The sequence below is a fragment of the Balaenoptera physalus genome, assembly GCF_965194825.1.
Source record: "Balaenoptera physalus genome assembly, chromosome: 5".
Taxonomy (NCBI): Eukaryota; Metazoa; Chordata; class Mammalia; order Artiodactyla; family Balaenopteridae; genus Balaenoptera; species Balaenoptera physalus.
The window spans coordinates 81,933,581-81,961,390 of NC_138884.1; the positions used below are offsets into that span (position 1 = coordinate 81,933,581).

General features: G+C 39.2%; 1 protein-coding gene across 8 annotated transcripts in view; it reads right to left on the bottom strand.

Moving 5' to 3' along the window:
* LOC309661997 (uncharacterized protein) overlaps positions 1–27,810 on the bottom strand; it is a 515,569-nt gene that overhangs the window by 471,869 nt on the left and 15,890 nt on the right. For 3 of the 8 annotated variants that reach the window (XR_014264403.1, XR_014264404.1, XR_014264405.1), the window contains one exon: positions 15,836–21,733. The exons of 4 other annotated variants lie outside the window; for them this stretch is intronic. The gene's annotated coding sequence lies outside the window, so the exon portion shown is untranslated. Of the gene's footprint in view, positions 1–15,835; positions 21,734–27,608; positions 27,692–27,810 lie in introns of those variants that run through there. One more of the 8 variants, XR_014264406.1, reaches the window with a different exon arrangement.

The window sequence follows — 27,810 nt, forward strand, 5'->3', positions numbered from 1 at the left end:
GCGGACCACAGGCTCCAGATGCGCAGGCTCAGTAATTGTGGCTCACGGGCCCAGTTGCTCCGCGGCACGTGGGATCTTCCCAAACCAGGGCTCGAACCCGTGTCCCCTGCATTGGCAGGCAGACTCTCAACCACTGCGCCACCAGGGAAGCCCCTACACTTCAATTTTTTAAAAAAATGTCCATGACACAGTCAAATCTCCATTTCTTGGATAACGGAAGCCTTCAGTAGTTGAGGTAGTTAGTCTACAGCTATGCTCCTTTCATAGACATTAATATTGTAACCCTTAATATGTTGTCTTCTGCCTGGGCAACTACCTATCTCTGAAGCAATCTCTGTGACAAGAGGCACCAAATTACCATGATAGGTTAAAACAATTCTGGAGGGCGTAAAAATATGAATACCCCATACTCCTCTCCCCAAACTGCATGGCTAGTACGTAATGTTCTAGGAAATGAGCTGGGAAAACAACCATAATATGTAATAAATTTTCAATAATTGAATGTATAAAACAACATGTATCACTAAATAAATAATTGTATTTATCTGGGCAATATTTAGCCAATTTATTTTTGAAGATATTTTGGTTTTGAAAATTCTAAACAGACAATTGTTTTCTTTAATTGAGGTAAAATACACAAACATAAAATTTACCATTTTAACCATTTCAGGCATAAAATTCAATGGGATTAAGTACATTCACAATGTTGTATAACCATCACACTATCCATTTACAGAACTTTGTACTTTGTACCCATTTCACAGAAACTCCCCATTTTCCCCTTCCGCCAGCCTCTGGTAACCTCTGTTAGACTTTCTGCCTCTGTGAATTTGCCTATTCTATGCAACTCATATTAAGTGGAATAATACAATATTTTTTAAAATCTAGCTTATTTCAAATTGTATGATGTTTTCCAGGTTTGTCCATTCCATTCCTTTATCAGAATTCCATTCCCTTCTAGGCTGAATCATATTCCATTGTATGTATATATCACATTTTGTTTATCTAATCATTTGATGATGGATATTTGGGTTGTTTTCACTTTTTGGTTATTGTGAATAATGTTTGCTATGAACATTGGTGGACATGTATCTGCTTTGGTTCCTGCTTGCAATTCTTTTGGGTATGTACATAGAAGTGGAGTTGCTGGATCACATAATAATTCTTTTTGAGGAACAGCCATTTTGTTTTCCATAGTGGCTGCACCACTTTACATTCTTATCAGCAATGTACAAGAGTCCCAATTGTGGTTTACTTTTTAAATCTCTCCCCCTCTCTCTCTTTCTCTCTCTCTCTCACACACACACACACACACACACACACACACACACACACATTCTTTGCCAAGCATGTTTTGAACATATATTATCAGCAAAATGCCAGGTGAGTCAAGAAAAAATAGGCATTGTCAAACATTCTTTGAACAACAACAAAAAAATAAGTCCTAATAATACTAAGCAAAGGCTGGCTATTCTGAAATTAAAATTTCATGTTAATTGATTTGTATAAAAGAATGTATTGCTTATCTGTCTAAATTATTTGCGTTTATGGGGTTTCTTTGTTTTATTCTTGTACATATTATTTTTGGATCCTCAGAATTTATAAAAAATTAAGAGTATATCAATAAACATTAATAAGTATGCTTTAGTGAACAGAATGCAAACATTGTAACCTATTTTAGTTACAATATGCAACAATACTGGGAGAGACCAAAAACAATATAGTTGTTGTAGCTACAACTATTTTTAAATGTTTACTATGTGGTAAAAACTGGGGTAAGTGCTTAACAGACATTATCTGTAAATTAGATCCTATGATGCCCATGCTAGGAATAAAGAAACTGAGTCTCAAAGATGCTGTGGGAATTTGCTCAAGGTAAAAGAGAAAGTATGTGGCAGAGCAAAGATTGGTCTTACAAGTTCACTATGGAAAATACCACATTTATTTTGACAGTGTTTGGTAATGCGTCAATACATAATGCTTATTATGAGAGGAAATATTAAATAATTTTCAAGTCTCATCCTAACTCCTGGCAGTAATTGACAGTGCCCAAATGCTTCCACACATAGTTCAGAACAGCCGGAATAGAGTTATAGTGCTATTATTTATCAATTTAGAATGTTATGATCATTTACTTCTGGGAAATCATGTATCTCCCCAGAATATTGTTTATCTATATTTGTTTACTACATGAAAGTTTAATTCTTTCCACTTATGACTATAAAAGCCAGCAGAATTGGAACTAGAAGTGTTAATCAATTTTAGGAATTTCGGAAAGTTTAGCAAAAATCTATCTTAAAAATTTTTCTGCATATAATGAAACCTTCCTTTGGTTTCACATTTTACTTGGAGTAAATTCCCAAATCCATTACCTATAATCCATGACATCTCTTGGGCCTTATGACCACCACTACTGGCTCACTCACTCTCTTCCAGTTTTACTGGACTCCGTTGTTGCTTTAACACACCAAGCAAACTTCACCTCAGGACACCTGCACTTGCTAATTTCTGCTCAGAATCCTCTTTTTCCTGGTATCTACACGGCTCATTCCTTAGTTACCTTCTGGTATTGATCAAATGTCACCTTCTTGACAACCACCTATAAAACAGCACCACCTAACCCCCCCATCTCCACCAGTCACCCTATCTTTACCTTCCTTTATTCTTCTATTACAATTGTTTATTCATCTTTGAAACTGTTGTTCAACAGCCATACCCGGCCGCTGGAAGCACTACGGGCAGGGTGTACAATACCTGTTCAGGGCAGTTCTTGGATAATTTCTCCTATTACCTTATTCCCCCTAACCCCAGGCGATTTATATTGTTTGACAGTTACCACTCTTCCTTGGGGTGGTAGACTTACCAGTTCCCAGTTGGCGTTCCCCCTCAGCACTGGTTTGATTACTTTAAACTGGAGGTGGAATTCTCCAGTAGAGGTTGGCAGAGTTTGATCTTGTAGGATGTCAGTGCCCACTATGCTCTCTGGCATTGGAGAGATAAAAACCTTGTATTCCCATGGGGGAAAACACCCAACTTGCAACATCGAAGGAACCTTACTGACCATAACCGTTTGTCCTCCATAACCATCGATGGCACTGAGGGGGCCAGGAAAATTCTGAGGGTTATACGGATTAGAGTACATTTGGCTCCAGTATCAACCAGAGCCCTTTGTTTATTGCTGGGGGACAGTGAATAGTGAGCTCAACATGGGGCCCCAATCATTCCCAATGGCCCTCACCTGGAGGCGACCTTGGCCTGCATCCTATACCCAGGGCACGGGAAGCACTCATCCCTTGATGCCTCTGCTGGGGTCTGTGGAGCACTAGGGGTAGTTGGGGCGGGTCTGAACTGTTGTTCAGGTTTTAAGGCATTCCACAGGCCAAAAACACAGTGTTGGGTGGCTGGTCTGTCTTTTCAGGTGGGGGCCCTGCGGCAATGAGGTCAAACCACATTTGCTCCCAGTTACTTTTACCAGACACTTTACAGCCAACTGGGATAGGCTTTTGGCTTCTCAAGCCCCCTCTCTGTTTTGGGTCTTTCCCACAATCCATACCTGTTCCCAGGATTTGTCAGTTTCCCCCAGATCAGCAATGGACTGTCCGACATCATAAACGTCTTGTCCTATGGCTAGGCCAGCATGAATATCAGGTCCCATACCAGGTGCTGAGGAGAACTGGAGTATCTTGGCTTTCATTCCTGCAGGAATGTGGCCCAATCAGGGTCTTCAAAGACAGGGGTGTAGATGGCCTGTCTCATTCCTACCTCCCTAAAAATCTGTTCCTCCTCCATAGATTGCCAGGCCCTCATTGGGCCAAGCCTCCCTGCAGGATAAAATAATCCAATCTATAAGGAAGTGAGTCCCTTTAACCTCCTGACTACCACACAGGTGCTGCTGGTGGGCATCATGTGTGGTGGTGTTGCTCATTTTCTCTGCCTCCTTCCTGGTTAGAGAAATGCCATGGCCCCCAATTCCCATAGCCATACTAGCTATGCCTAGATACGGTCCCTGGCCTTTTGTTGGAACTTGGCCGCCATATCAGTAAGCTCAGTGGATGCATACTCTTTCATCGTGAACATTTCCTGAACTGGGGGCTGCCCTGCTGGCTGAGTTGCTATTGCAGTGTTTATGCCCTCCTCTATATTAGGGGTCAGACAACATGGGGTGCTTCTTCCATTTCACTGTCAATCTCCATAACATCCTCCTCTTCACTCTCATCACTTTCCCAGGGATTCCACCTCTTAGTGTCTCAATCAGGCTTTGTTACAAGTGCTTGGACCTTAATCTGTGGCACCTTGTGCCCTCCTTAGCTTTGCAAAACATCTCACTAAGGTCTCCAACTTATTATCCTGCTTTCCCACCTTGTCTGCCAGCCCTGAAGCTAGCAGAGCAGTGGACAACCATACAACCTTCTCTAACCTCAGCTCTTTTTTTTTAACTTTCTAACTTATGCTTCGGCCTCTAGTTGAGCATCAGTGTCTAGCTGACCTGCCCACAGTGGAGGCCAGCCCACTGCACAGCCATTTGTCTCCTTCTTTTCAGTTCCTCAAAGAGGTGCATCAAACCAGCCTGGGTTTTCGGGGCATCCTAGTACTCGCTCTGCAGTCCACAAGCATCTAGCATACAGGCCAGCCCTCCCCCACTTAGAGGTCAATGGCCACCCCCCGATTTCCACTATGGATGCCTCTTTCCCAAGACTCATTTCTTCAGTCCCCTGGCTGGCTCACCAATTGTTGGTTTGCAACCTCAGGAGTTCCCATGCTGAAATTTGAAACTGGCCCCTGTACAGGGAAGGTAAAGAAAGACCCCAGAAAAAGGCAGATCGCTCCAGATTGGCAGGTGGCAGTTTTGATAAGCAAGAGAATTTACATACCAGGCTTGTCCTGGGCAACCTCAAGATGAGTAGAGCTCAGCACATGCCCACAAGCATCTTAAGCGTTTATATAGAGGCCTTGATGGGGTTCAGTCATGTATTCAGTCCAGATGGTCTCAACAACACATTACTCTCTCAGGGTTGCATCCCTAAAGCAGCTCCTAGTATGGGTGAGCTGAGCATACATTCCAAGGACAGGGGAGGGGTTAAGCCTCCAATTGCCTGGATCCAGCTCACAGGTTAACCATCAGTCACATCCTCTCGATGACCTCGTTAACAATACATATAATTATTTGATATATTTTAATGTTTTAATGTTTATTATTCATGTCATTCCATTTGAATGAGAGACTTAATTTTGTTCACTTATGTATTCTCGTTACTTAGAAATAACTGACTCTCAAAAAATATTTGTTTTTTGAAGAAGGACAGAAAGAAGGAAGTAGGGATGGAGGGTGGATAAAAACTATTTCATTGATATCCAGAGAAAGCAACATATAGTATCCTTAAATCTGGCAATTAGTGGTGCTAACAGATTTTACTGAAGGATTAGATATTTGAATCCAGACTGCTGTCATTTATTTAGGTTTATAAAGTATCATTTAATATTTTCCAGCAAAACTGAGTTTGAAAGATTATTTGAATGAGCAGGAAAGACCATGCAATGGAAGACAAATTAGCAGCATGGGGGGAAGTAAAACAACAGAAAGCAACAGGAGAGGCACATCAGGTGGCCGGAAGTATTTTCAAGAGTCCTGCTACCTTCACCCAACCTCATCATGACAGTGGCAGTATTGAAGGATTTTTTTCAAAGCCTCCCTTAGAGCATAACTATGAACTCCTAACTGGAGGGCCTCTCCAGAAATAGATGGTACCCTACATTTCTGATTTAAATATTCATAGTGGATACAATTTACCAGGCACAAGTTAAGGCATAAGCCTTAGTTCTGGATACATAAGAGAGCCCTCCCCTATCCCATTTCCACCACAATGATGCTAAGCTCCATGCGAGGAAAATGTGCTAGGTGAGAGCCATCAGTGTTAACAGTAGAAGTTCACAACTCACCTATAAAAGACTGTGAAACATAAGTCACTGTTTGGTGTGTTCTACAACAGTGTAAAGAATCTCTAGCTTATCTTCAAAATAAGAAATAATTTTTCAAAAGAAAGGCTACAAGCACCACATTTTGAGTGGCCACATTCAAAATATTGTCCCCTAACCGTTCTAATTAAGCCAAGCCTATGGCTGCAGACCAAGAACAAGATGGAACAAGCCTTTGCAGATGAAGCTTCAACTCAGCAGAGCTCATGCTGAAGTCTGAAGCTCCAGCTTCCTCCCTCTTTCTGAAGAGAACCTTCACTCCTCTTAATGTGCTCAGATATCTGTGCAGGATGCCTTGTTACCATTACTCAATGCACGGTCACACAAGCAGACAAAAAGGACGATGTTGTGAAGTTTAGTCTCAAAGATACTCAGAATTCTTCCAGGTGTGCTTTATTTATACTAAAAGTTTTGCTATTTTACCAAACTTAAATCTAAAAGATGCCTAGAATTAATTTTTGTGTATGGTGTAAAGAAGGAGTTAAATCCAATTTTTTCCATATGGATATACAAAAATTTTCCATATGGATAACCACAAGTTCCATGATGCCATCTTCTCTCAAGTCCTACATTACTTATGGACATTGTAAACCTATTTCACAGTAGACAATATTTTCTCTGTATTCAGCAGTGTAGCCAAACTAATGACATCATGTTTATCTCTAATTTTCTACGGACAGTTAGATAAAGATGAGCTGCAAAAACTCATGATGCTCCCATAGATAAGGGTTATTTGGTAGGAAGCCTATAGTCTGGCTTGATTATTCTATACAGATACTGTTAGATCTGAGAACAAGGTCTACAATGGCCTGGTTAACTTCTGCTGGACAGGAGAAATTATCACATGTGTAGAACACAGAATTGCAAGTTTTCACAAGCTATGGCAAGAACCAGTTGGATGTGCTAAAACATGGCTTCCAAAGGGATTTTGACAGAAAGGAAGGTGTAGGTACTTCAGGCAAACAGTAGGTATCAGAGCTGTGTTAGGTTTGTTGACAGAGTAAGGGAAAACAAAATCCAGAGGCTAACAATCCTGAAAATCTACGTACATATTTGAAATCAAGAATATCTTAGCAGATAACTGGCCTTCAACCAGCTGGAGTTCAGGACCATGACTAGATCCTATGAAATAGTTTGTGGGGTGAGGGGATGTTTAACTTTCACTGCTCTTCAAGTTACCTTCTCTGGGCTCCCCACCTCTACTTCTACCCCACTTTAACTCAGGCTGAGACAAAGCCTCCTTCTCTGTACTTCCATGATTCTCTATGGATTCCCTCTCGTAACTCAGCACACCTTATAATATTAGCTGTTTGTTTCCCCCTCCCCACAGATCACCACTGTAAGCACACACTACACTAGATTATGAGGGCCTTGAGGACATGGCCTATATCGTTTATCTCTGTATCCCAGAGAGCAACACAGTGCTTGGCATGTTAGATACTAGGTCATTATTTTCAGATGGATGGTGTCTTAGTCAGCTAAGGCTCCCATAGCAAAACACCACAGAAGACTGAGTGGCTTAAACAACAGAACTTAATTTTCTCATGGTTCTAGAGGCTGGACATCCAAGATCAAGGTGTCAGTAGGTTTGTTTTCTTCCCAGGCCTCTCTCCTTGGTTTGAAAATGGTCAACTTTCTCGCTTTGTCCACACACGGTCTGTCCTCTGTAAATGAACATCCCTCGTGTCTCTATGTGTGTCCAAACTTCTCTTCCTAGAAAGACACCAGTCAAGTTGGGTTAGAGCCTACACTAATGGCCTCATTTAAATTAATCATCACTTTAAAGGCTCTATCTAAATACAGTTACATTCTAAGTTACTGGGGGTTAAGGTTTCAACATAAGAATCTTGTGGGGACACAATTCAGCCCATAATAGATGGCATTGTAAGACAATCTACTAGTCCAGAGCCTCAAACACGAGAAAACATGTCAGAACAGAATTCTGTGAACTGAACTTAGTGTAAAAGAGAATCTGGATCTTCAGAAAGTAAACATTTGGAGACTGAAGATCTGGATTCAATTCATGGTTAGCTTATAAACTAAACACAAATCACTTGGATAAATCACTTACTCCTTCTGGATCTTGATTTCCAGAAGTCCAAAATTAGGTAGGTAATACTACTTGCTTTATTTCGCAGGGTTGCTATGAAAAAAAATTTAACGTGTAAAATTCTTTTTAGAGTGTCCTACAAACACTAGGTATTTTTGTTATCATTGATCAGAGGCACAGGATCAAGGGACACCTGGCACAGAACTAGTCCTGGAGACTGAAAGAGCACCAAGCCTGAAAATGAAGGGTACGCAGTTCATTGAGAGTGAAGCTTTCTTGGCTGCAAGTTGGGAAAGAAAAAGAATCCAGCAGCTCTTGGGCCAGGACTTTTTACTCTTTTGGATCAATCAGCACCAAGTGAATAATTGAAAAAAAAATAGGCATTGATAAAATAATAATTCTTTAAGCAAAACTGATGAAGAGCACTCAACCTGACCAAAAAAGCTATAAACTTTCCAGGGTATCAGTTCCCCCTTCACATCACTGAAAAAGAAAATCTTCTAGTGATAGTCATTTCATTCTGCTGTACCACAAAAAAAAAAAAAATAGTACTTTTGTTTTGCTATCTTGAAATTTGTCTACCATGGAGATGAAAGAGTAAAAATAGTTTCATTCCCTTTCATCTGAAAACTTTAAAATCTGACAGATAGTGATAAGGGCTCTTAGAAAGATAGGACCAGAAGGGAGTATTGAAATAATGGAGAGCCTCTACCTTAATTTTACAAAGGGAAAAGCTGGGCATAAGAGACTGGATCAGGGGCCTCGGGAAGATGGCGGAAGAGTAAGACGCGGAGATCACCTTCCTTCCCACAGATACAGTAGAAATACATCTACACGTGGAACTGCTCCTACAGAACACCCACTGAACGCTGGCAGAAAACGTCCGACCTCCAAAAAGGCAAGAAACTCCCCCCGTACTTGGGTAGGGCAAAAGAAAAAAGAAATAACAGAGACAAAAGAATAGGGACGGGACCTGCACCAGTGGGAGGGAGCTGTGAAGGAGGAAAGATTTCCACGCACTAGGAAGCCCCTTCGCGGGCAGAGACTGCGGGTGGCAGAGGGGGGAAGCTTCGGAGCCACGGAGGAGAGCGCAGCCACAGGGGTGCGGAGGGCAAAGCGGAGAGGTTCCCGCACGGAGGAGCGGTGCCGACCAGCACTCTCCAGCCCGAGAGGCTTGTCTGCTCGCCCGCTGGGGCGGGCGGGGCTGGGAGCTGAGGCTCGGGCTTCGGTCGGATCGCAGGGAGAGGACTGGGGCTGGCGGCGTGAACACAGCCTGAAGGGGTTAGCGCACCACAGCTGGCTGGGAGGGAGTCCGGGAAAAGGTCTGCAGCTGCCGAAGAGGCAAGAGACTTTTTCTTGCCTCTTTGTTTCGCTGAGCGCAAGGAGAGGGGATTCAGAGCGCTGCCTAAACGAACTCCAGAGAAAGGCGCAAGCCGCGGCGATCAGCACGGACCCCAGAGACGGGCGTGAGACGCTGGGGCTGCTGCTGCCGCCTCCAAAAAGCCTGTGTGTGAGCACAGGTCACTCTCCACATCGCCCCTCCCGGGAGCCTGTGCAGCCCGCCACTGCCGGGGTCCCGTGATCCGGGGACAAGTTCCCCAGGAGAACGCACTGCCCGCCTCAGGCTGGTGCAACGTCACGCTGGCCTCGGCCGCCGCAGGCTCGCCCCGCCTCCTCTGTACCCCTCCCTCCCCGCGGCCTGAGTGAGCCAGAGCCCCCGAAGCAGCTGCGCCTTTAACCCAGTCCTGTCTGGGCGGGGAATAGACGCCCTCAGGCGACCTACACGCAGAGGCAGGACCAAATCCAAAGCTGAACCCCAGGAGCTGTGCGAACAGGGAAGATAAGGGGAAATCTCTCCCAGCAGCCTTAGAAGCAGCGGATTAAAACTCCACAAACAACTTGATGTGCCTGCATCTGTTGAATACCTGAATAGACAACGAATCATCCCAAATTCAGGAGGTGGACTTTGGGAGCAGGATATATTAATTTTTCCCCTTTTCCTTTTATTTGTGAGTGTATATGTATATGCTTCTGGGTGCGATTTTGTCTGTATAGCTTTGCTTTACAATACCTTTATTTTACTTCACTATATTATAGCCTCTTTCTTTCTTTCTTTCTTTCTTTCTATTTTTTCTCCCTTTTACTCTGAGCCGTGTGGACAAAAGGCTCTTGGTGCTCCAGCCAGGCATCAGGGCCGTGCCTCTGAGGTGGGAGAGCCAACTTCAGGACACTGGTCCACAAGAGACCTCCCAGCTCCACGTAATACCAAACGGCAAAAATCTCTCAGAGATCTCCATCTCAACATCAAGACCCAGCTTCACTCAACGACCAGCAAGCTACAGTGCTGGACACCCTATGCCAAACAACTAGCAAGACAGGAACACAGCCCCATCCATTAGCAGAGAGGCTGCCTAAAATCATAATAAGGCCACAGACAACCCAAAATACACCACCAGACGTGGACGTGCCCACCAGAAAGACAAGATCCAACCTCATCCACCAGAGCTCAGGCACTAGTTCCCTCCACCAGGAAGCCTACACAACCCACTGAACCAACCTTAGCCACTGGGGACAGATACCAAAAACAACAGGAACTACGAACCTGCAGCCTGTGAAAAGGAGACCCCAAACACAGTAAGATAAGCAAAATGAGACGACAGAAAAACACACAGCAGATGAAGGAGCAGGGTCAGAACATACCAGACTTAACAAATGAAGAGGAAATAGGTAGTCTACCTGAAAAAGAATTCAGAATAATGATAGTAAGGATGATCCAAAATCTTGGAAACAGAATAGACAAAATGCAAGAAACATTTAACAAGGACGTAGAAGAACTAAAGAGGAACCAAGCAATGATGAAAACCACAATAAATGAAATTAAAAATACTCTAGATGGGATCAATAGCAGAATAACTGAGGCAGAAGAAAGGATAAGTGACCTGGAAGATAAAATGGTGGAAATAACTACTGCAGAGCAGGATAAAGAAAAAAGAATGAAAAGAACTGAGGACAGTCTCAGAGACCTCTGGGACAACATTAAACGCACCAACATTCGAATTATAGGGGTCCCAGAAGAAGAAGAGAAAAAGAAAGGGACTGAGAAGATATTTGAAGAGATTATAGTTGAAAACTTCCCTAATATGGGAAAGGAAATAGTTAATCAAGTCCTGGAAGCACAGAGAGTCCCATACAGGATAAACCCAAGGAGAAACACACCAAGACACATATTAATCAAACTGTCAAAAATTAAATATAAGGAAAAGATATTAAAGGCAGCAAAGGAAAAAAAACAAATAACACACAAGGGAATCCCCATAAGGTTAACATCTGATCTTTCAGCAGAAACTCTGCAAGCCAGAAGGGAGTGGCAGGATATACTTAAAGTGATGAAGGAGAAAAACCTACAACCAAGATTACACTACCCAGCAAGGATCTCATTCAGATTCGATGGAGAAATTAAAACCTTTACAGACAAGCAAAAGCTGAGAGAGTTCAGCACCACCAAACCAGCTTTACAACAAATGCTAAAGGAACTTCTCTAGGCAAGAAACACAAGAGAAGGAAAACACCTACAATAACAAACCCAAAACATTTAAGAAAATGGGAATAGGAACATACATATCGATAATTACCTTGAATGTAAATGGATTAAATGCTCCCACCAAAAGACACAGGCTGGCTGAATGGATACAAAAACAAGACCCATATATATGCTGTCTACAAGAGACCCACTTCAGACCTAGAGACACATATAGACTGAAAGTGAGGGGATGGAAAAAGATATTCCATGCAAATGGAAATCAAAAGAAAGCTGGAGTAGCAATTCTCATATCAGACAAAATAGACTTTAAAATAAAGACTATTACAAGAGACAAAGAAGGACACTATATAATGATCAAGGGATCGATCCAAGAGGAAGGTATAACAATTGTAAATATTTATGCACCCAACATAGGAGCACCTCAATACATAAGGCAAATATTAACAGCCATAAAAGGGGAAAGCGACAGCAACACAATCATAGTAGGGGACTTTAACACCCCACTCTCACCAATGGACAGATCATCCAAAATGAAAATAAATAAGGAAACACAAGCTTTAAATGATACATTAAACAAGATGGACTTAATTGATATTTATAGGACATTCCACCCAAAAACAACAGAATACACATTTTTCTCAAGTGCTCATGGAACATTCTCCAGGATAGATCATATCTTGGGTCACAAATCAAGCCTTGGTAAATTTAAGAAAATTGAAATCGTATCAAGTATCTTTTCCGACCACAACGCTATGAGACTAGATATCAATTACAGGAAAAGATCTGTAAAAAATACAAACACATGGAGGCTACACAATACATTACTTAATAACGAAGTGATCACTGAAGAAATCAAAGGGGAAATCAAAAAATACCTAGAAACAAATGACAATGGAGATACGACAACCCAAAACCTATGGGACGCAGCAAAAGCAGTGCTAAGAGGGAAGTTTATAGCAATACAAGCCTACCTCAAGAAACAGGAAACATCTCGAATAAACAACCTAACCTTGCACCTAAAGCAATTAGAGAAAGAAGAACAAAAAAACCCCAAAGCCAGCAGAAGGAAGGAAATTATAAAGATCAGGTCAGAAATAAATGAAAAAGAAATGAAGGAAACAATAGCAAAAATCAATGAAACTAAAAGCTGGTTCTTTGAGAAGATAAACAAAATTGATAAACCATTAGCCAGACTCATCAAGAGAAAAAGGGAGAAGACTCAGATCAATAGAATTAGAAATGAAAAAGGAGAAGTAACCACTGACACTGCAGAAATACAAAAGATCATGAGAGATTACTACAAGCAACTCTATGCCAATAAAATGGACAACCTGCAAGAAATGGACAGATTCTTAGAAATGCACAAACTGCCGAGACTGAACCAGGAAGAAATAGAAAATATGAACAGACCAATCACAAGCACTGAAATTGAAACTGTGATTAAAAACCTTCCAACAAACAAAAGCCCAGGACCAGATGGCTTCACAGGTGAATTCTATCAAACATTTAGAGAAGAGCTAACACCTATCCTTCTCAAACTCTTCCAAAATATTGCAGAGGGAGGAACACTCCCAAACTCATTCTACGAGGCCACCATCACCCTGATACCAAAACCAGACAAAGATGTCACAAAGAAAGAAAACTACAGGCCAATATCACTGATGAACATAGATGCAAAAATCCTCAACAAAATACTAGCAAACAGAATCCAACAGCACATTAAAAGGATCATACACCATGATCAAGTGGGGTTTATCCCAGGAATGCAAGGATTCTTCAATATACGCAAATCAATCAATGTGATACATCATATTAACAAATCGAAGGAGAAAAACCATATGATCATCTCAATAGATGCAGAGAAAGCTTTCGACAAAATTCAACACCCATTTATGATAAAAGCCCTGCAGAAAGTAGGCATAGAGGGAACTTTCCTCAACATAATAAAGGCCATATATGACAAACCCACAGCCAACATTGTCCTCAATGGTGAAAAACTGAAACCATTTCCACTAAGATCAGGAACAAGACAAGGTTGCCCACTCTCACCACTATTATTCAACATAGTTTTGGAAGTGTTAGCCACAGCAATCAGAGAAGACAAAGAAATAAAAGGAATCCAAATCGGAAAAGAAGAAGTAAAGCTGTCACTATTTGCAGATGACATGATACTATACATAGAGAATCCTAAAGATGCTACCAGAAAACTCCTAGAGCTAATCAATGAATTTGGTAAAGTAGCAGGATACAAAATTAATGCACAGAAATCTCTTGCATTTCTATACACTAATGACGAAAAATCTGAAAGTGAAATTAAGAAAACACTCCCATTTACCATTGCAACAAAAAGAATAAAATATCTAGGAATAAACCTACCTAAGGAGACAAAAGACCTGTATGCAGAAAATTATAAGACACTGATGAAAGAAATTAAAGATGAAACAAATAGATGGAGAGATATACCATGTTCCTGGATTGGAAGAATCAACATTGTGAAAATGACTCTACTACCCAAAGCAATCTACAGATTCAATGCAATCCCTATCAAACTACCACTGGCATTTTTCACAGAACTAGAACAAAAAATTTCACAATTTGTATGGAAACACAAAAGACCCCGAATAGCCAAAGCAATCTTGAGAACGAAAAATGGAGCTGGGGGAATCAGGCTCCCTGACTTCAGACTATATTACAAAGCTTCAGTAATCAAGACAGTTTGGTACTGGCACAAAAACAGAAATATAGATCAATGGAACAGGATAGAAAGCCCAGAGATAAACCCACACACATATGGGCACCTTATTTTTGATAAAGGAGGCAAGCATATACAGTGGAGAAAAGACAGCCTCTTCAATAAGTGGTGCTGGGAAAATTGGACAGGTACATGTAAAAGTATGAAATTAGAACACTCCCTGACACCATGCACAAAAATAAACTCAAAATGGATTAAAGACCTAAGTGTAAGGGCAGACACTATCAAACTCTTAGAGGAAAACATAGGCAGAACACTCTATGACATACATCACAGCAAGATTCTTTTTGACCCAGCTCCCAGAGAAATGGAAATAAGAACACAAATAAACAAATGGGACCTAATGAAACTTAAAAGCTTTTGCACAGCAAAGGAAACCATAAACAAGACCAAAAGACAACCCTCAGAATGGGAGAAAATATTTGCAAATGAAGCAACTGACAAAGGAGTAATCTCCAAGATTTACAAGCAGCTCATGCAGCTCAATAACAAAAAAACGAACAACCGAATCCAAAAATGGGCCAAAGACCTAAATAGACATTTCTCCAAAGAAGATATACAGATGGCCTACAGACACATGAAAGAATGCTCAACATCATTAATCATTAGAGAAATGCAAATCAAAACTACAAAGAGATATCATCTCACACCGGTCAGAATGGCCATCATCAAAAAATCTAGAAACAATAAATGCTGGAGAGGGTGTGGAGGAAAGGGAACCCTCTTGCACTGTTGGTGGGAATGTAAATTGATACAGCCACTATGGAGAACAGTATGGAGGTTCCTTAAAAAACTACAAATAGAACTACCATACGACCCAGCAATCCCACTACTGGGCATATACCCTGAGAAAACCATAGGTCAAAAAGAGTCATGTACCAAAATGTTCATTGCAGCTCTATTTACAATAGCCAGGACATGGAAGCAATCTAAATGTCCATCGACAGATGAATGGATAAAGAAGATGTGGCACATATATACAATGGAATATTACTCAGCCATAAAAAGAAATGAAATGGAGGTATTTGTAATGAGGTGGATGGAGTTAGAGTCTGTCATACAGAGTGAAGTAAGTCAGAAAGAGAAAAACAAATACAGTATGCTAACACATATATACGGAATCTAAGGGGAAAAAAAAAAAAAAAGGCCATGAAGAACCTAGTGGCAAGACGGGAATAAAGACACAGACCTACTAGAGAATGGACTTGAGGATATGGGGAGGGGGTGGGGTGAGATGTGACAGGGTAAGAGAGTGTCATGGACATATATACACTACCAAATGTAAAATAGATAACTAGTGGGAAGCAGCCGCATAGCACAGGGAGATCAGCTCGGTGCTTTGTGACCACCTAGAGGGATGGGATGGGGAGGGTGGGAGGGAGGGAGATGCAAGAGGGAAGAGAAATGGGAACATATTGTGTGCGTATAACTGATTCACTTTGTTATAAAGCAGAAGCTAACACACCATTGTAAGGCAATTTTACTTCAATAAAGATGTTAAAAAAAAAAAAAAAAGAGACTGGATCAGATCCCTGGCCAGTGAAAAATAGAGCCGGAGTAGAACCTAGCTCTCCTGCCTGAGTCCTTTGTCCTTTTCCCAGCCCCGTGTCTCCTCCATCATTCCCTGGGGACTGGGAAAGCATCCAGCCCCGTAACTGCCTCAAATTGGTAAAGAATTTTTAAGTCTCCTGAAATACATACATAGCTATTTTGAACATAATTACTATTTAGTTATCTCTCAATGAAATCTCTAGAAAAATCATTGGCTCTGTGGAATCACTTAATTTACAAAGGATGGTATTTTAGTCCCTAGGAACTTTCGTCTAAATTTAGACTTTTCCTGCAGCAATGTTTCTTTAAACTGTAAACCACACACTACAGTTATCCAGTTACATCACTTCATCAAGAAACTGGTTTTTCAAAATATAGATAAATAGCGACCCCCAGGGGTAAAACTTGTTAGTATCTGCAAACTGAAGAACTGAAATAAAATGAGACTACTCAGGAAAATGTTTTGACTGATAGTAGAATATTAGTTTCAAGTAAACATACCTTTACTAAAATAAAATGAAAGAAACTGGATGATTCTCACCTGCATTTCCATGAAATCTCTCATGAAAATTAGAAAGTTATTGTCTAACTGTGCACAATTAAATACACACTGTTGTTTAATTCTAATTGTAGTGACACATTTTTCACTTTCAGTATATTCTGAAAATCAATTAATTTGAAAATTGATTTAAAAGCTGTAACTATAAACATAAACTAGAGGTTTTTTAAAATAGTTGGCCTTAAACTACATTTTCATGTTAGTGCTACTTCAGCAAAATCCAGACAGAACACAATCCAATGTCTAGGCTTACAGGTTGACAGTATCTGTTTAGTGAGTAAGAGATCAGTGGTGAGTGAAATGATTATTCTTTGCTAAATAAATATTGCCACTGCAGAGAACATAAGCTGAGGCTATAAAGACTCCCCAAATCCTTAAATATTATAATGCACATAATTTACTTCATAATATATCATAACTAAATGTAAAAATTTGGTGTCTTTTCATACCCTTATCGATTTTGCGAAACAGCTCTCAATGTTTCCACTAATAAACCTATAAAACCTAATTCTTCCTGGAGCACTCACTGAAATAATTTCAGGGTTCTCATTTTCACATTTCTACATAAAACACATGGTGGACTTGTTCATGACATCAGCCAAGCCACCACAGATTTGACTGCTTGCTCTTAATTTAGTCCAAGCTTCTATTTTCTAATAAGTCACTTTGCATCTTCTCATTATTTCCATCACCAGCAATAACACTTCATTTCATTCTCAGGTTCATTTTCAACAGAATATAAATTCATTAAATTTGTGGGGTGTGTGTGTGTGTATGCGTGTGCGCGCACGCATAATGTACAAATATCAAGGATCTTCTGCATTCTATGAAAATTTCTTTGAATTATTGCTAGGCTTTAAAATACACATCAAAAACTGCACATTTACAGATAGTCTCTCTGAAAATCACACCGTACATGCAATCAACAAGTATGAACTCTCATTTAGGGTAACTGAGGTATCAACACACTTTGTAAGGGAACTCTAGGTAATATATACATAAACTGATCTAGAGAAAAGACAAAGCAAGCTATGGCATCAATTGAAGTTGAATGCTTAAAATTTTTGCTGTGATGTCTGTAAAACATAGGAAAATGCATTCTGACTTTGATAGTGATTTGTTTACTCTCTTTAGTTCATAAGGACTTTTCAACTGTCCAAGTTATTTTGCTCCATGCAGGAAGGAATAAATCATTTGCATTTAAGGACCTATTTACAAATTAACTGAATTTCATTTTGGAAAATCTGGCAAACAGCTACTTGGAGTTTTTAGTTCTTTGACTTCTGTTTCCAACTAAATGGTTTATGCTTTGAGCTAATAATCATCAGGGTCACTTAGCTTCCCTAGGATGTTAGCATAACAAAAGGATGAATAAAATACATTGATAGCTTATTTAACTCTAATATTATATTCAGAATAAATTATCTTTTTATGTTCTAATTTCTCCTATAGGACCAATATCCAATAAACGAGTCACTGAATCTTAAAACTGGCAAATAGAACCAGAATATACAAATGTGTTACTCTCCCATTTAATCTGAGACTATAACTACTACATACTATTAAAGTATGTATATTAAATGCTTGTAAAGGTGACATTATATTGACTATAACTTTTTAATTCAGGAGCATTTCTATGCTTAGCAATAACTAAACTCTATATTAATAAGCTGGAGGTCCTGAAACATTCATTAATTATCATGTTTATTAGTTTTCTGTTAGCTAGGTAATACAAATAGTAGTAACATGAGTGGCAATGGTGGTAATGGCAGCAACAGCAGCATATATTAATTGAGCACTATGTGCTCATCATTTTTCTAATGTCTTTATATTAATTACCTTGTCTAACACAATCCTATGAGGTAAAGATGAGAAAAATATGCTTATCGAGGTTATAGGCCATGGTCACATAGGTGTTAAGTGGTAGAAATTACAAGATGGTCATAAAGGTATTATGTGGTAAAGGTCATGAGACCAAGTCACATAAATGGTAGAGATTATATGTCCAATGTCTATAATAAATAAATGACAGAGGTTAATTATTCAAGGTCAGATGGGTGGTAAGTGGTAGAAATTATGTATTCAAGGTCACATCCGTGGTAAGCAGTAAAGATTAGGTAGTCCAGGTCAGATGGCTGATAAGTGGTAAAGGCTGTATGTCCAAGGTCACATAGGTGGTAAGTGATTAATTGCTCTCCAGTCTCCCTACCCTCACTAGGAAACTGAGGGCTTTGGTCTGGGTGATTGAGAAGGACACTGCTTGTTATTCAAAATTCATTTTTCATTTTCTACATAGTAAGAGAGCTATAGCTGGCATGAGTGCCTACCCAGGACCTTATTTCCCAGTTCCTCTTGTAGCCAGGTGTGGCTTAGTGACTGAGCTCTCACCAGTGGAACGTCAGCAGAAGTGACATTTACCCCTTCCCAACCTGGCCTATAAAATCTCGCACTGAGCTCCTGTATTCAAGTTCTCTTCCACAAACTAGAATAAGGAAGTGCCTGAAACCAGCTTCACTCAAGCTGGTAAAGACAATGCCCGAGGGAATCATTAAAAACAAAGTAGAAGGAAGCTGGTACTCCAAAAGATTGCCCAGAGCACAGCTGTAGGCTAACCTAGAATGCTCATCTCAGACTACAGCATGAGGGAAAAAGGAAACTTATTTTCTTTGAGCCACTAAACTACTGTTAGTTCTATTTATTACAGCACACAAGTCTTACTTTAACTAATACAATGAATTTTCAGATGCCTTAAAGTTCTGAAACTCTTAAGTTTTAATCAGAAAAAAAATGAAAAGATAAATATTATGCTCATAAATTTGAAAACAAACAGAAATTATGGTTCAATAAAACTAGAATGCCTAGCCCTAGGCTTCTTTTACTAAGATGATTTATAATGCATATCACTTCTGATATTTACTTCCCTAGATTCTAATCACTTTGTCTTCATATCTTTATATCATGGCATTGCTAAATATAACCTTAACATCCTCTATCATAGTCCCTTAGACTTTTAATCCATACCATAATGTTAAGTCAAAACTGTAATAAAGAGATCATGCTATTTTGCTATGGATAAGAAATGGTGCCAGATCAATTTTCTAGCATTGGAAAAACTTTATGCTCAGAATCCATGACTAAACTGAAAAAGATTTTCTTTCTGTTATACCAATCACCTGAATTTTAATGAATATAAAAGAGGGCAAAACGCTGTGAGAATAAATCAATTCATTCTTCACCAGTAAGCAGTATTTGGAATAATTTATAGTATGAAAAAATGTTTGATATTTTCTTGTTGAAAATAGTTCTGTGGAAATTATTCTAGGTTTGGCAAGATAAGAGCAAGTTTCCCAGCATGTCCCACATTAGATGATAGTTGCAGTTCCATCATTAAATCCACAAGTGTTTGAAGGATCCATTAAGTGTGCCCATGGATCAGGGTGTCACAAAAATGTGTAAAACATAAAGCTGGAGGACTCACACTTCCTGATTTCAAAACTTATGAAAAAGCTACCATAATCAAAAGAGTGTGGTACCAGCATAAAGACAGACATGTAAACCAATGGAAAAGATAGAAATCCCAGAAATAAACCCTTGCCTATACAATCAAATGATTTTCAACTGGAGAGCCAAGACCATTCAATGGGGAAAGGACAGTCTGTCTCTTCAACAAATGGTGCTGAGGTAACTAGATATCCACATGCAAAAGAATGAAGTTAGACCTTTATCTAACACCATATACAAAAAATAATTCAAAATGTACCTATACATAAGACCTCAAATTATAAAACTCTTAGAAGAAAACATAGGGCAAAAGATTCATAGCACTGGGTTTGGCAATGATTTCTTGGATATGACACCAAAGGCACAGGCAACCAAAGAAAAAAGAGACAAACTGAACTTGATGAAAAATTTAAAATTTTGTGGATCAAAAGACACTATGAACAGAGTAAAAAGGCAACCCACAGAGTGAGAGAAAATATTTGAAAATCATATATCTGATAAGGGATTAAAATCCAGAATAGATAGAGAACTCCTAAAACTCAATAATAAAAAAAAAAACATGATTCAAAACTGGGCAAGGGACTTCTGTAGATATTTCTCCAAAGATATATAAATGACTAATAAGCACATGTAAATATGTTCCACATCACTAAACATTAGGTAAATGCAAATCAAAATTACAGTGGAATTTCACCCCATATATATCACAATGAGACATCACTTCACATCCATTAGGATGACAAATAAATAAATAAACAAACAAATAAATAAATAACCAACAGTGTTGGTGAGGATGTAGAGAAATTGGAATCCTTTTGCACTGTTGGTGGGAATGTAAAATGGTACAGCTGTTGTGGAAAACAGTATGGCAGTTTCACAAAAAGTTAGAAATAGAATTACCATATGATCCAGCAATTCCACTTCTAGATATCTAACCAAAAGAATTAAAAGCAGAGTCTCAAAGAGATGTTTATGAACCCACGTTCATAGCAACATTATTTACAAGAGCTGATCTTAGAAGTAACCCAAGTGTCTATTGATGGATGAATGGATAAGCAAAATGTGTTATATACATACAATGATTTATGATTCAGCCTTATAAAGGAAGGAAATTCTGATATATGCTACAACAGGGATGAACCCTGAGGACATTAAGCCAAGTCAAATAAGCCAATCACAAAAAGACAAATACTATATGACTCCACTTATATGAAGTTCTTATAATAGAGACTGAAAGTAGAATGATGGTTTCCAGTTGTTGGGGGAGAAGCTACGGGGAGTTACTGTATAACTGATATAGAGTTCCAACTTTCTCCATTGAAGTATTACATGAAGTTTGGTTTGCAAACAGTGATTCTACTGAGTGCATTTTTAATCATTGGAAATCACAAACTTGGCTCACTAAATGCATGAAAAATCAACTTCATGAAATATTTCCCATCCCAACATTCCTGATACTATGTCCATTAGCATATATGATCATAAGCATTCCATCATTCCTTTTTTTTTTAAAAATTTATTTATTTATTTATTTATGGCTGTGTTGGGTCTTCGTTTCTGTGCGAGGGCTTTCTCTAGTTGTGGCAAGCGGGGGCCACTCTTCATTGCGGTGCACGGGCCTCTCACTATCGCGGCCTCTCTTGTTGCGGAGCACAGGCTCCAGACGCGCAGGCTCAGTAGTTGTGACTCACGGGCCCAGTTGCTCCGCGGCATGTGGGATCTTCCCAGACCAGGGCTCGAACCCGTGTCCCCTGCATTGGCAGGCAGATTCTCAACCACTGCTCCACCAGGGAAGCCCCATCATTCCTTTTAAGAACATTAAGAACATTAAGTTTATAAGAAGAGAAAATATTAATAAAAAATACATAAAAAGCATGAAGTTAGAACACAGCATACATAACTTGAAGATTATCTTACTGTCAAAGATCCCAACTTTTAAACTGTCCTTGCGTTCATTCATAGTAGCTAAAATGGTAGGAACCTGTCTATTCTAACCAAAGTAAGCAGTTTCTACGTGTCTTTAGTAATGCCATGCTCCTGGACTTCAGCTTTTCCCTAGTGTTTTAGTTATATTATCATCTTCCAAGTTTTTCAAGATACACAAGGATATACAGCATTACCCACAAGTGCCCTACCCACACACTCTTGCCTACATTCAGCCCCACCCCAATGGCCTCCTTGCCTATAGTTATCTGCAATCACTCCAAGAGCACCTGTGGCTTTAGCATTTTGGAAACAGAAAATTAGAGCCTGATTCATTTCTTCTCAATTACTTCCTCTGTGTCTTTATAGTGTCCTAAGTTTGTAATCATCATTCCCGAAGTTCAGACTATGTTTCAGGCATTGTTCTAGATGATGGAGAAACAAGAACAAATAGCACACTGTTTTTTCCTAAAAGGAACCGACAGTCTGGACTGTATAAGCCAATACAAACCATGCAAAGAGTATGGGCAGGATACTATGGGGGCATGAGTCAGGGCATAACTAATTATACCAGTGGAGTCTAGAAAAGACTTCATTAAGATGGCACTGCTTAAGGCAAGCACTGAAAGAGAAGAAGTTCATATAGTCAGAGAAGAAGACTAGAGGCCAGAGAAAAGAGAGGCAGGAATCAGGCACTCAAAACATTGAAGCAACATGAATAAAAATATGGAGGCTTTAAACAACATGGTACATATTGGAAGAACCAAGGGCTTTGACTTGGGTCGTGAAGAAGTCATAGTGACATACAACTTTAGAGAGAGAATAAAAGAGCCAGTTCACAGAAGGTCTTATATTTCATACTAAGGAGTAAAAATTGTAGTACATATAATTTGCATAATTATGATGTGCCAGGTTCTATTCTAGACTCTACTTGCAAAGTCATTTTTATTCCATTTTAAGCATGAGGAAACTGAAGCACAGAGTGCTTTAGTAACTTGCCGAAGGTCACACAGCCAGAAAGTGAGGGAGCCAGGGAGTCTGACATAATAAATTGGGCTCATAGCCATCAGGGTGACTCCCTTCAGCAGTGTGTGCTTTATTCCATTGAAAATGATGACCATTAAAGGGGTTTAAGTAGAAGAATAACATGACTATTTTAGTAGTAGAAATGAGGTGGGATTAAAATTGAGACAGAAGGCAGTAAAGGAGGAGAAAATGAAATGCAGAGAAATTATATTAAGCTGGTAAAAGCTATAATACTCAGAGAACAATTAAGTGAAGGAGGATATATCAGTTAGCTTTCGTTGCATAATTAACCACACAAAATTTAGTGGCTTAAAATAACAAGCATTTACTTAAATCATAAACTGATGGATTAGCTAGGGCCAGGAAAGTTTGGAAGGACCTTGCTCATGTGTCTCAGTGAACTGAGCTGTAAGAGAGCTCACAGCACATAGCACACGGCGGATCAGCTGTAAGATAGCTCTGCTGATCTTGGCTGGATTCTCCTACATGTCTGGGGCCTCAGCTGGGATGAATCAATTGATTCATGGTGCATGGTCTTTTGTCCTTCAGCAGGCTAGCCCAGGTCTGTTCTCATGGTGGCAGAACAGAGGTATAGGCGGTATAGGTGAGAATAGCAGAAATGTGCAAGGTTGCTTGACACCTAGGCTTGGAAATAGCACATCTATTAATCAATTAAGTTACAAAGCGTTTCTCCAAAGATTTACAAGGCCTACTCAAATTCAAAGAGAGAAGTAGATCTATCTCTTGATGGGAGGAGCTAAAGTCACATTGTAAATGGTGGGGAGCCTAGAGGGCAGATAATTTTCACCATCTAAAAAAATCTAATTAATGGGAGACAGCAAAAGAAAACATCGGTGATGACTCCCTGGTTTCTTGCCTAAGAATCTGAGGGGATGATGGTGCCATTTACAGAGATGGGGCCAAAAGGGCCCCTCACTGGTGGGTTTTCCCCAGAAAGTGAATAAAAGTTTCCAAGCATGTTTTTCCCAGTGGTGTGAACCAGAAATCTACACAAATAACATAGCAATAGCAACTGAAAGAATGTGGTACAAATACTCAGCTTAAGACTCAATTAAAAGAAAAAGTTGTTACTGAAAAACTATACATTGTACGATACGACAGTGGAATCTACTGAACTTTTATAACAAACACTGACAGAATGTATGAAAATAAGCTGTGATTTCCTTTGAGGTCTAAAGTCATATAAAGTCCTGCTCACATCTGCCAAATCGATCTTCCTGTGGGAATTCACCACAATGAAACCATTGTCAAGGACTCAACATATCAAAAAATAGGCTTTATATTCACTGAACTCTATGTTTAAACCAAGTTAAATGCCCTTCTAGGGATAGGAAAATTTCAAGTGTGCTATTACAAAAAATAGCAGAGTGGGTTGTAAGAAAGAAAATCTTTGGGATCAGTAGATATGACTGAGCACATTCATTGTCACAAGCTAGGACACACTACACGGCATGACAGAAAGTCAAAGTAGTCGTCATGGCTCACCAACATGCATTTTTTGCTTAGTTCAAAGGAGACTGTCATACTCTCAATGGCTTTTTATAAATGAGCTTCACTTTTTTAATCCAACCTGCTTCTAATTCCTGACTCCAGTGTTTAGTGCAAGTTTCCCATGAGCAAATAAACTCAGTTTTTTCACTCTGCTATTTAAGGCTTTTCCCCAGCCTGCCCCATGCCATGTCTTGACTCAGATTCTCAGTCTTCTCTTAAATTCAGCCAATGCTGGTGTCCAGATGAACTATGTGCTATCCACAAACATGGCCTGTCTTCTTTGGTTTCTTTGCCCTCACTCACCTCTTTACTCTCTGCTGTGCTGCTTCCTTTTTGTCTTGGCTCGTCCAAAATCTTATTTGAACTTTAAGTCATGACTTCAGCACCACAGATTCCAGCAGCTTATTATGATTTTTCTGTTTCCTGGACTTCCAGACCACATTGTACCTCACTCTTTGTCTACCCTGGACACTCTGCCTTCTACTAAAATTTTTATTTGTTGCCAGGGACAGGGGGTGGGAGATGGGGGGAAAAGGTGAAGGTGGTCAAAGGGTACAAACTTCCAGTTATAACATGAACAAGTTCTGGGGATGCAATGTACAGCATGGTGACTATAGTTAACCATCCTCTACTGTATATTTGAAAATTACTGAGAGTAGATTTTAAAAGTCCTCCCCACATACCCCCAAATTTTACCTGTGTGTGGGGACAGATGTGTTAACAAACCTTATTGTGGCATCATTTTGCAATATATACACATATCTAATCATTACATTGTACACTCTAAGCCTACACAATGCTATATGTCAATTACATCTCCATAAAGCTGGGGAAAACATTTTTAATAAAAAATAAATACAAAGTAAAAGTTTTTATTTATTTCATCTTTAACTTCCTAGTACCTTTCCTGAGGGCACATGAATTTACTCTTTTTCAAGATGGATTTGCCAAGAAAGTGAGGAGTGAGGTTAGAGCTTTCTCTCTGCCAACAACACAGTTCGGTTTTTATGTGCTTCAAATAATGGTCTACAGACTTCCACAGAATATATAATTTGAAGAAAAAGTTCTGTAAATGCTTTAAGTGTTTGAAAACTACTGTTTATTTGTTTTTGCATCTCTTGCTATTTCTAATGCAACCCCTTTCCCCTGGTGGTGGGTAGAAATCTATATGAGCTAAAATTAGTATAACGAATAACATTGTTCACTACCTGCCAGAAGGTGACAAGAAAGGGATATCAAGTATGAGACAGTCATATCCAATTGGCATATATTATTGATAACTGCAAAATCATTTGCTAAAAAAAATAAAAGTGGCAAGCCAGCAGAAAAATAAGTACTGTTAAAGAAGGTAATTGCCAGTTATGGGTTCAATCTGGATCACAAAGCATGATCAGAACTTTCTAAAATGATAACTTCTTAAAATAAATAGCAAACTGAGATGTGAGCAAGTATTAAATTGTAGTGTGTATTCATCCCTTAACTCCTTATCTAAACAAACAACCATAATTATATGGTACAATCTTATACCATTTTAGGCCTCTATCTTTGAGTTACCCACTATGGTAGACAAAATAATGTGCCCCTAAAGATGTCCATATCCTAGTCTCCAGGACCTGTGAACATTACATTACATGGCAAGAGAGAGTTAAAGTTGCAGATGGAATTAAGGTTGTTAATCAGCTGAAGTTAAAGTAAGGAAATTATCCTGGATTATCCAGCTGGGCTCAATGTAATTAATCATGACAGTCCCTTAAATGTGGAAAAGCAAAGCAGAAGAGTGAGAGCCAGAAAGATGGCATCATGAGAAAGACTTTGCTGGCTTTGGAGATTAAAGGGGGCCACGAGCCAAGGAATCCAGGAAACCTCTAGAAGCTGGAAAAGGCAAGAAAGTGGATTCTCCCTTGGAACAGCCAGGAAATAAGGCAGTCCTGCTGACACGTTAATTTTAGCCCAATGAGGCCCACTGAAAACTTCTGACTCCCAGAACGATAAGATAATAAATGTGTGCTCCTTGAAGCTATTAAGTTCGTGGTAATTTTTACAGCAGCAACAGGAAACTAATACACAGAGAAAAATCGTTCCAGCTTTCCCCAGATGCCAAGAAACTGCTCCCTCCTTGTCAAATATCTTTCCTATTTCAATCACCTATCGGTACTCCCAAACTATCTTTATTTGTAAGATGATAATTTTCAATTGATAAGATAGTGATGTTTTCTATAAATTACTTTGTCAAAACAATTACTAGAAAAGATATTAGCGAAGACTTAATGAATATTTAAATACTGATTATACAGCTATTTTAATTAATGTCATTCAGACATAATTTAGAAGCAAGATATATTTTTAAATCCTCAAATAGCACATAATAATGAGCTATATTTTATTTTTGAGAAGACAAACGTTGTTTGTGTTGTGAGTTGATCTCTTCTTTAAGAACAAACTACTTAACAAAATTAGGCATTTTTTGTTTGATCTACCAATAATAGGTATATAAGTGAAGCACAGAGAATGAGGAGAATAAAGGTGATATCTCACTTCTAACACAATTTCATCAAAATGGTAAAAATGTGTTTAAATTAAGCCTGGGAAGGTCCAACACAATTGGGAATTGAAGAACTCACATAATGTTCATGGGTATATGGATTGCTTCTGTTTCAAAAATGCTTTCATTTCAGTACCATTTAGAAAATGTGAGACTCATTTTATCTAAACAACAACAACAAAATCATCACCAGATAAGATTTGGCAATGCTGTGACTCCCGCTAAACCTCAGTTTTTTCTTATGATTTTACCAGTCTATTCCCCACACAGGTTAGTTCTAAGGATCACATTAGATAATGTATTTAAAGCAGATTGTAACCTACCAAATTACTTTTTTCCCCTCAGTTCCTACTATGAGTCAAACACCAAGCTAGGCAAACAAACAACAATTAGACAATAACTTCAACAATTAATGTACAATGTAAGACACAGAATGCTATGAGGATTCATGGCTAATACAAACTGGAAGGGGGATGGCGAGGTACCTCCAGCCCTAGGGAATCAGACTGCCTACTGTGTGCCAGGCACTATGCATGTTAAATTTTTTATACACATTATACCATTTAACCCTCACAATAATCCGACAAGGTAGTGCTATTGTTTTTCCCTTTTTACTGATGAGAAAGATAAGGCTTAGGTTAATTAACTTTTCCAAACAAATGATTATTGAGCACCTACTGTGTGAGAGGCGTGATCCAGATGCTGAGATTACAGTAGTGAAGACAGCAGATAAAAATACCTACCATCAAGAAAATTATACTCTAGGGAGGGAAACAGAAAACAAAGAAAATAAAAATTAAGTATATTTTATATACACACACACACACACACACACACACACACACAGTTTAGCAGATAGAAATAAATGAAACATGGAAGT